The sequence below is a fragment of the Balaenoptera musculus genome, chromosome X (genome assembly GCF_009873245.2).
Source record: "Balaenoptera musculus isolate JJ_BM4_2016_0621 chromosome X, mBalMus1.pri.v3, whole genome shotgun sequence".
NCBI classification, from domain to species: Eukaryota; Metazoa; Chordata; class Mammalia; order Artiodactyla; family Balaenopteridae; genus Balaenoptera; species Balaenoptera musculus.
In genome coordinates this window covers 68,664,138-68,675,584 of record NC_045806.1, presented here as the reverse complement: position 1 = coordinate 68,675,584, position 11,447 = coordinate 68,664,138, and positions in this window count along the sequence as shown.

The following is an 11,447-nucleotide window of genomic DNA, read 5'->3' as shown; positions in this document are numbered from 1 at the left end:
TGCAGCTCAATAAAAAAAAACAAAAACAGCCCAATCCAAAAATGGGCAGAAGACCTAAATAGACATTTCTCCAAAGAAGATATACAGATTGCCAACAAACACATGAGGTGATGCTCAACATCATTAATCATTAGAGAAATACAAATCAAAACTACAATGAGACATCACCTCACACCAGTCAGAATGGGCATCATCAAAAATCTACAAACTGTAGGTGCTGGAGAGGGTGTGGACAGTGGGGGTGGCCCTCTTGCACTGTTGGTGGAAATGTAGATTGATATAGCCACTATGGAAAACAATATGTAGGTTCCTTAGAAAACTAGAAATAGAACCACCATATGACCCAGCAATCCCACTACCTGGCATATACCCTGAGAAAACCATAATTCAAAAAGAGTCATGTACCATGGTGTTCATTGCAGCACTATTTACAATAGCCAGGACATGGAAGCAACGTAAGTGTCCATCGACAGATGGATGGATAAAGAAGATGTGGCACATATATACAATGGAATATTACTCAGCCATAAAAAGAAATGAAATTGAGTTATTTGTAGTGAGGTGGATGGACCTAGAGTGTGTCATACAGATTGAAGTAAGTCAGAAAGAGAAAAACAAATACCGTATGTTAACACATATATATGGAATCTTAATAAAAAATATTTCTGATGAAACTAGTGGCAAGACAGGAATAAAGACACAGGTGTAGAGAATGGACTTGAGGACACGGGGAACGGAAGGTTAAGCTAGGACGAAGTGAGAGAGTGGCATGGACATATATACACTACCAAACGTAAAATAGATAGCTAGTGGGAAACAGCCGCATAGCACAGGGAGATCAGCTCGGTACTTTGTGACCACCTAGAGGGTTGGGACAAGGAGGGTGGGAGGGAGACACAGGAGGGATGGGATATGGGGATATATGTATACATATAGCTAATTCACTTTGTTATACAGCAGAAACTAACACAACATTGTACAGCAATTATACTACAATAAAGATGTTAAAAAAAAAGAAACTAAAAATAGAGGTAAGATATGATCCAGCAATCCCACCCCTGGGCATATATCCAGAGAAAGCCATAAGTCGAAAGGATGCATGCACCCCAATATTCATTGCAGCACTATTTACAATAGCCAGGACATGGAAGTAACCAAAATATCCATCGACAGTGGAATGGATCAAGAAGATGTGGTACATATATACAATGGAATAATACTCAGCCATAAAAAGGAATGAAATATTGCCATTTGCTGTGCAATGGACGGACCTAGATATTGGCATGCAGAGTGAAGTAAGTCAGACAGAGAAAGACAAATATCGTATAATATTGCTTATATGTGGAATCTAGAAAAATGATACAGATGAACTTATTTGCAAAGCAGAAATAGAGCTATAGATATAGAAAACAAACTTATGGTTACCAAGCGGGGGAGGAGGGGATGGGATGAATTGGGAGACTGGGATTGACATATATACCCTACTATGTATAGAATAGATAACTAATGAGAACCTACTGTATAGCACAGGGAACTCTACTCAGCCCTATATGGTGACCTAGATGGGAAGGGAATCTATGTTTTTTTTGAGTGGATATATATATATATATATATGTATAACTGATTCACTTTGTTGTACAGGAGAAACTAACACAACACTGTAAAGCAACTATAATCCAGTAAAAATTAATAAAAATACATGTCTATACACGTACATACAATAAATAATGGGACTTTCTTGGGAGAAGAGACCTGGTCTTCTAATGTTTGCGTATTAGTAATTAAAAGGCTAACTTAAATCAGTTCTAGTTCTCACCATCTTTACTACATCACTTTAGTAAGATGATGCACAAAGAAAGTTTTAGATACTTTTAGAACTTATCAATACCTATTTGCACTAAGATTTCCAATACTTTAGATTTAATTTATTCATTTTATGTGTCAATATTATCAGAGTAAGTAATGCCTTTGTTTTTTGTAGATAATTGCATGAAACATTTTTTTACCAAGTCTCTTCAGTCTGGGAATAACAAACTTTTGAAAGAACAAAAGTGAGGGCAGACCTCAAAATGAATTTTGGTGGCACTCTAATTACCTTTACCTTACAACGTAAAGCTTTAAAAGTGATATTATTATTTTGTATAATCCTCAAGTTAATAAGGAAGCAATTTGGACCCTTAAAATATGTTTCAGGATATAATTAGAGCCACATCTTCTATGCCACCTAGCTGGGTCACATAAATGTTACATTTTTACAAATAGGTTTCATGTTTCACAACTCTAATGATGCAAATCTGCTCAAATTCATTTTGGAAACTAGCTTATCAATTTTAATATTGATGTTATAAATCTGTACTTATTTCATTATCTTATCCTCAATTCTAGGTATAACTAATGAGCCAGAATTATGTAGAAGGGAGAATGTTCCTTCAAGTTGACTTCGGACAAGCCCACTAATTACAAGACATATTTTTCCAAGTAGTGAAAAAGAAACTTGCTCATCTCCGTATTTAAAGTGTTTACAGTTTATAAAAGAGAAAACACATGTATTTGTTTTGTTTTTGTTTTTTTAACTTCTTATTTTATATTGTAGTATAGTTGATTAACAATGTTGTGATAGTTTCGGATGTATTGCAAAGTGATTCATTTATATATATATATGCATCTATTCTTTTTCAAATTCTTTCCCATTTAGATTGTTACATAATGTTGAACAGAGTTCCCTATGCTATACAGGAGGTCCTTGTTGGTTATCTATTTTAAATACAGCTGTGTGTACATGTCAATCCCAAACTCCCTAACTATCCCTTCCCCCCACCATTCCCCTCCCCACCCCTGTAACCATAAGTTTGTTTTCTAAGTCTGTGAGGCTGTTTCTGTTTTGTAAATAAGTTCATTTGTATCATTTCTTTTTAGATTCTGCATATAAGTGATAACATACTATATTTCTCTTTCTCTGTCTGACTTATTTCACTCTGCATGACAATCTCTAGGTCCATCCATGTTGCTGCAACTGGAATTATTTCGTTCTTTTTAATTGCTGAGTAATATTCCATTGTATATAGGTACCACATCTTCTTTATCCATTCCTCTGTTGATGGACATTTAAGTAGCTTCCATGTCTTGGCTATTGTAAACAGTGCTGCAATGAACATTTGGGTGCATGTATCCTTTTGGACCATGTTTTTCTCCGGATATATGCCCAGGAGTGAGATTGCAGGGTCATATGGTAGCTCCATTTTCAGGTTTTTAAGGAACCTCTGTACTGTTCTCCGCAGTGGCTGTATCAATTTACATTCCCACCAACAGAGTAGGAGGGTTCCCTTCTTTCCACACACTCTCCAGCATTTATTGTTTGTGGATTTTTTGATGATAGCCATTTTGTCAGGTGTGAGGTGATATCTCATTGTAGTTTTGATTTGCATTTCTCTAATAATTAGCGATGTTGAATATCTTTTCATGTGCCTCCTGGCCATCTTATGTCTTCTTTGGGGAAATATCTATTTAGGTCTTCTGCCCATTTTTTTATTAGGTTGTTTGTTTTGATGACATTAAGCTGCATGAGCAGTTTGTAAATTTTGGATATCAATCCCACATCGTTTGCAAATATTTTCTCCCAATCTGTGGGTTGTCTTTTCGTTTTGTTTATGGTTTCCTTTGCTGTGCAAAAGCTTTTGAGTTTAATGAAAGCACATGTATTTGGAATGTGATTCTTGACCAATAGCATTCTTCCAAAAATTTGATTAAGCGTTTAAAAGTATATAAGATTGTAAAGGTTTTATAAGTACCTTTATTGTCATTTAATTATTTCAATACTTTGAAGCTTTAGATTTCTTTTTGGAGCCAACTAATGTAAAATGGATCTGATGTTATTTTTTAAAGTATTATTTAATGTCATATGATGGTTGCCAGTAACTCTATTATGTCAGATTTAAATACAGTACTCTGGTCTGGAAATGTATATTTGAAGCATTCTTCCAAATTACTGGAAACACTACCAATTGTCCCATCTTTGCTCTAGAGTCCTATTCAGGGCAAGGTAAAACATTGAGTATAATCTGCACGTTCTATCACATCTGGAGTAACTTTTTTTTGATGATAGGGAACAGTCCTTAGTTTCTTGGGATACAGACCTAGGAAACAGTAAAATAATTATTTAAACTCATCCAATCAATCAAGAACTTTAGGGCTTCCCTGGTGGCGCAGTGGTTGAGAATCTGCCTGCCAATGCAGGGGACACGGGTTCGAGCCCTGGTCTGGGAAGATCCCACATGCCACGGAGCAACTAGGCCCGTGAGCCACAATTACTGAGCCTGCGCGTCTGGAGCCTGTGCTCCGCAACAAGAGAGGCCGCAATAGTGAGAGGCCCGCGCACCGCGATGAAGAGTGGCCCCCGCTTGCCACAACTAGAGAAAGCCCTCGCACAGAAACGAAGACCCAACACAGCCATAAATAAATAAATAAATAAACCCAAAAGTTAAAAAAAAAAAAAAGAGTTCTGTGCACACAGTCTATGTGTGAGGATCGTTTAAAAAAAAAAAAAAAGAACTTTATTGCCCAGTCTATATCTTCTTGAAAGGCCATTTCACCTCTTCTCCACCTTATACTTTTCTACTCACCATTCAGGACTCAATTCAAATCTCACAACATTCATTCATCCAGTCATTCAATAAATATTTCTTAGGTTTCTACTATGTGTCAGGTATTGTGTTATGTGCATAGTGAGCAAAATTAGAAATAGTTTCTATAGTCATAGAGTTTAAAGTTTATCAGAGGGAACTGAGGAGACAATCACATAACTACCCATAAAATACAAAATAACTGTGACTAGTGCTATTTAAAAAAGTAACATGGTACTCTGAGAGCTTAGAAATGAGTTATTTGACTTGAGAATTATGCCTCATTTCTTTTTAAGCAGTGTGAGTCACTACCTTCTCTGTGCTCTACTCACTTTTCTGTGCTCCCACAGTATTTGGTATATATATTTCTATTATAGCACTTAATCACATTACATTGCAAGCATTTCTTCATATTGCTATATCTCTTATAAGACTGTAAGCTCAGGATTTGAAGATAGACAGACATGGGTTCAAATTCTGTTTCTGCCATTTGGAAGCTATGACCTTGGGAAAATTACTTAACTTCTCTGAACTGCAGTTTACACAACTGTAAAATGAGGATGATGATACGTTCTTTGAAGTGTAAGAATAAGTCATATTATGCAAACCAGCTAGCACAGAACTGGGAATAAATTCTCTTCCTTAATGGTCAGAGGCCTTTCACATTTATTTTTATTCCTTAAACAGTACCTAATCCATCATAGCTGTCCAATACATGCTGCTGAATGAATTTTCAATACAGAACAGAACATCTCCACTTTTAGATAGAAAGTATTTCTGGAGACCATACATAAAGTGTATTGTAAAATTGAAAATGCATGTGAAATGTATCTTGATGTTTCAGAGCTGCTAACTCTATTTTAACACTAGAGGATATTGTTGAATACATTGATAAAAATTTTTATAGGAAGCTGACCTTTCTTGAGCAGCCCCAAATGAGAGGAGTGGAAAGGTTCAAAAGGGAGAAAATTGCTGGCTACTTTTATTAACAAACAATTATCCAATTTTGTGCCAGGCAAGAGAAATGTAAGACATGACTTCTTCAGTTAAGAAACTTACAATCTAGTTGAGAAGACTGACTCATGAAACTATTATAACAGTTAAGAACAAAATTGTGTGGTGCTGGTTCTCAGTGCAGTAGGAGTCTGGGAAAGAGAGAAATCACTGTGAGCTGCAGAATGTCAGGAAAAGCTATTAAGTTAAAGCTTTAAATGAAAAGGTGATATTTTCAGACCTAAGAATACAAGTGAAGAAAAAAAGAGATTATTTTTAAGATCTTGATTGTACCATTGTTCTTTTCTTTAGAATTCCATACTTGAAAAAAGAAATAGACTTAATACCTCACACATTTAAAACAAAATATTCCCTCTCATAGTTGACACAATATGTTTCTTCAATGAGGCCTGTTATAAAACATTTCTAATTCATAATGTGAAAAGAGAAAAATAATATTATGTGTAGCATATAATAATAATAATAATCCCCATGTAAATACTTCACTATTACATTATATTATAAAACATGATATTAGTTAAAAATTAAAACCTTACTTGCAGCTACATACCTCTTTGATTATGAGAAAAACCTAATTTCAATAACAGAACTATTTGTGTTAAAATGGATGCACATTAAAAATATTAACTTGTACTACCAAGTTTTAGGTTTTATTTTAAAGACAAATGTTTGATCTTTATTGTAAATCAAACTTTTATTTATTTTTAATTTCTAACATCTTTTAACTTTTTTTGTTTCTTACGAATTTTCTACTTTTCACCAGTGTATTTTGATGGAAGCAATGAGCACAGCATGGTATAAGGAAAAATAAGTTTCATAAAATTGGCACTCGCCTTGTATGGCTGAGTATGCATTTGTGCAGACAAGACTGAGGTAAACTTAGAGTATGATAGTTTCAATCTTTGGCAGAAACTAGTATAATATTACCTATAAACATATCCTGCAAGACTATGAATATGCATCATCTTTCCCATGTTATGTATCATCAGTCTTATTATGAGGCTCTCCATAATATAAAAAGAACAAACCAAACCCCCCAAAACATACAGTATTCTACAACAGATAAGCAAAATGTTGACACATTTTAGAAAACAGCCATGGAATAAAGAAATAAGTGATTCAATTAAGAAAATATTTGTTAATTATTCTTGAGGAATAGAGTATGAATTCCTCCTGAATTTAAATTGTGGATGGATAGAGTTACTTTATACGACAATAACAGGATGCAACTATATATAAGAGCTCCAAATCCTTTGTTTTATCTTAACATTTAATGGAAGGGAATGGATGACTGGGCAATCCAAAGCACCAAGCAATCTAACCATCATTCGAATATTTTTTTTATTATGTTAGGGTTTTTTAATTACTGAAGTATAGTAAATTTATAATATTTTATTAGTTTCAGGTGCACAGTGTAGTGAGTCAGTATTTTTACAGATTTTACTCTATTAAAAGTTATTACATGATAATGGCTATAATTCCTTGTGCTATATAATACATCCTTGTTGCTTATCTATTTTATACATAATAGTTTGTATCTCTTAATCCTATACCCCTAACTTCCCCCTCCCCCTTTCCTCTCCCCTCTGGTAACCACTAGTTTGTTTTCCATATCTATGAGTCTGTTTCTGTTTTGCATATACATTCATTTGTATTATATTTAGACTCTGCATATGTCATACCATATAGTATTTATCTTTCTGTACCTGACTTATTTTTATACATAATATTCTCTAGGTACATCCACATTGCTGTAAAATACATAATCAGCTCATACAACTCAATATCAAAAAAATGAACAATCAAAAAATGGCCAGAGCACCTGAATAGACATTTTTCCAAAGAAGACATACAAATGGCTAACAGGCACATGAAAAGATGCTCAACATCGCTAATTATTAGGGAAATACAAATCAAAACCAAAATGAGATATCACCTCACACCTGACAAAATGGCTCTCATCAAAAAGTCTACAAGTTACAAATGTTGGAGAGGATGTGGAGAAAAGGGAACCTGTACACTGCTGGTAGAAATGTAAAATGGTGCAGCCACTATGGAAAGCAGTATGGAATTTCCTCAAAAAACTAAAAATAGAATTACCATATGATACAGCAATTCCACCCCTGGGTATGTATCTGGAAAAAACAAAAACACTAATTCAAAAAGATAAATACACCCCAATGTTCATAGCAACATTATTTACATTAGCCAACATATGGAAGCAACCTAAGTGTCCATCAACAGATGAGAGGATAAAGATGTGATATATATATATATATATACATACATACATACTATATATATAGTGGATATATAATATTCCATTATATATATATAGTGGAATATTACTCAGCCTTAAAAAAGAATGAAATTCTGCCTTCATTCCAATTTGCATTAACACTATTTCATATGTACACTTCTTTTCTGAGTAGATGGGTTCCTTCAGCATTGGAAGTGAATACGTGCTTATGTGAGAAATCATATTTGATATGCTTTAAGGTTAATCATTAATAAATAATTTATTTTATAAACTAAAAATTATCTTCTTTTATAATTCAAGGAGACACAGTTATATAAAACCTTTCTATATGAAGAGCAATGTTGTAGGTGAGGAGATGAAGAAGATATAGTCCCTGTCCACCAGTTTACAAGATAGTGAAAAAGAAATGCATACAAACTATCATAATACCAAGCAGATGGTGACAAGTGCTATAGTTATGAATGCAAAAACATTCTTCATAATACTTTCTTATATAGGACCCACAATAAAATATTCAAATGTAGTTCTATAAAGACGTTTATGAAGAATTTAACTATGTTGGTCTGGATAAGTAGATTTCTGGGGCTCTAACTTAGTATAAGGATATAGCTTATAAATCCTAAATGACAGTCTTTAATACGTCCCTTACACTATCTCAAATATCAAAAGCCTCAAGTAGGATTTGGAAGAAACTAGACTGTTATTAATTTCACTCTGTTTATGACTGAAAGGAACTTCTTAAACTATCAAGCACATTATCAGAGGTACACAGTACTGTGAGAACATAAATAGGAAAGAAACAAAATATAAGACAGAGCTTCTGTGGTGAAAGATTTGGGAACACTTCAGAATGGATGTACTGTTATTTAAATTTGCTGCATAGTGTGATAAAACTTGAGTGTAAGATATGTGGGAGTTCAGAGAAAAGATTATAGAGAGGGGAAGCTAGAAGGTAGGTTAGGAACAGATTATGGAGGACTTTCAATACTGCTCTTCTATTAGAAGTTTGGGGGTTATGCTGTAGGTAATAAAGTTAAGTATCAGCACAATAAAAATGGAGCCAGATTTTTTAGATTTTGGGTTTTTTTCTGCAGGCAATGTGAACACTATACTGAAGTGGAAATATATTAATGGTGTGGAAAACATTTGTGACCACTGTAACAGTTCAGGTGAGAAAGTATGAGGTCTGAGACTATAATAATGTTAGCACACATTTAAGGAAAGAGACAGATATGAAAAAGATTGCAAAGGCAAAATCAAAAGTACTTAACTATTTAGATGTGAGGAGGTGAACACAGAGTATATGGTGACCCTATGAAAGATATAAATAGACATTTCTCCAAAGAAGACATACAGATGGCCAAAAAGCACATGAAAATATGCTCAACATCACTAATTATTAGAGAAATGCAAATCAAAACTACAATGAGGCATCACCTCACACCAGTCAGAATGGCCATCATCAAAAAATCTACAAACAATAAATGCTGGAGAAGGTGTGGAGTAAAGGGAACCCTCCTACACTGTTGGTGGGAATGTAAATTGGTACAGCCACTATGGAGAACAGTATGGAGGTTCCTTAAGAAACTAAAAATAGAACTACCATATGACCCATCAATCCCACTCCTGGGCATATACCCTGAGAAAACCATAATTCCAAAAGATACATGAACCCCATTGTTCATTGCAGCACTATTCACAATAACCAGGACATGGAAGCAACCTAAATGTCTATCAACAGAGGAATGGATAAAAAAGATGTGGTAATATATACAATGGAATATTACTCAGCCATAAAAAGGAATGAAATTGTGTCATTTACAGCAACATGGATGGACCTAGAGATTGTCATACTGAGTGAAGTAAGTCAGACATAGAAAGACAAATATCATATGATATCACTTATATGTGGAATCTAATGAAAGGGTACAAATGAACTTTTCTACAAAACAGAAATAGAGTTACAGATGTAGAAAACAAACTTATGGTTACCAGGGTGTAAGGTGGGGAGGGACAAATTGGGAGATTGGGATTGACATAATCACACTACTATATGTAAAATAGATAACTAATAAGGACCTGCTGTATAGCACAGGGAACTGTACTCAATACTCTGTAATGGTCTATATGGGAAAAGAATCTAAAAAAGAGTGGATATATGTATATGTACAACTGATTCACTTTGCTGTACACCTGAAACTAACACAACATTGTAAATCAACTATACTCCAATAAAGATGTTAAAAAATAAGTAAATGAATAAATAAATATAATGTGACAGCAAAAAACATAAAAGAAAAAAGAGTATATGGTAACCCTAGATTCTTGTGAAGATGGCAGTGCCATTAATAGAGTTGAGGATACAAAAAGATAAATAAATATAAAGATAAATTCTATTTTTTTAAAAAAATTTTATTGAAGCATAGTTGATTTACATTGTTGTGTTAATTACTACTGTAAAGCAAAGTGATTCAGTTATACATATATATACATTCTTTTTTTAAATATTGTTTTCCATTATGGTTTATCATAGGATGTTGAATATGGTTCTCTGAGCTATACAGTAGGACCTTGTTGTTTATCCATTCTATATATAAAAGCTTACATCTACTAACCCCAATTCCATTTCTGATGGGTTAATTTTAGCATAGCAGTAGATAAATAGAAGGAATTTGGAAATATGAATCTGTAGATCAAAATAAGAAGTTACAGGGTAAGAGAAGGAACACATGATTATTACCAACAATAATGGTAGTAAGTGTTTTTTTGGAAAAATGTAATACTACTCTCAGTGGACTTTTTCTTTAGGATAATTTTAGTAGACTGGAGGAGGGTAGAGATAATTTTTTTTAGTAACATGATTGCTTCTATGATGCCAAAGTAAAGAATGCTATTTCTAAGATGTATGCAGGGCTTCATACTTTTCATCCAAATATCAATCATTTACAAATAAAAATATTTGTAATGCTATAGAAAATCTAGTTCTAGTCTTAATTTGTGGTGTTTGTTCTTTGAGGAAGAAGAAAGAGTAAGAATATATATTTGTATAATAATTTAATATCCTTTTGTCACACGGATCACAAGAAACAATAGTCACCATCTCTAACAGGTATCCATCAGTAATATTTGGAGCAGGGGATGACTAAAAATTTCTTACCTGAGAAAAAGAAATCTGAAGTCTTTACAGTAAGTCAATGTTTCTTAATATTGAATTAGATACTAGATTAAAAGGTTAAAAGCATATCCTGTGTAATAAAAATTGGATATGTAACTCTTTCATGGAAGATATTTCTAGGACAGTTCATTGAACTGCATTTTTTATTATATGTCTCAGGTGTACACATTATAATTTATCTGTACACACTACAAAGTGATCAGCATTGCAAGTCTAGTTGCCATCCATCACCATACACTTGACCCCCTTCACCCGTTTTGCCACCAACCAACTCCCTTCCCCTCTGGTAACCACTAATCTGTTCACTGTATCTATGCGTTTGTTTTTGTTTTATTTTGTTTGTTCCTTTCTTTCTTTTTTTTTTTTTAGATTTCACATA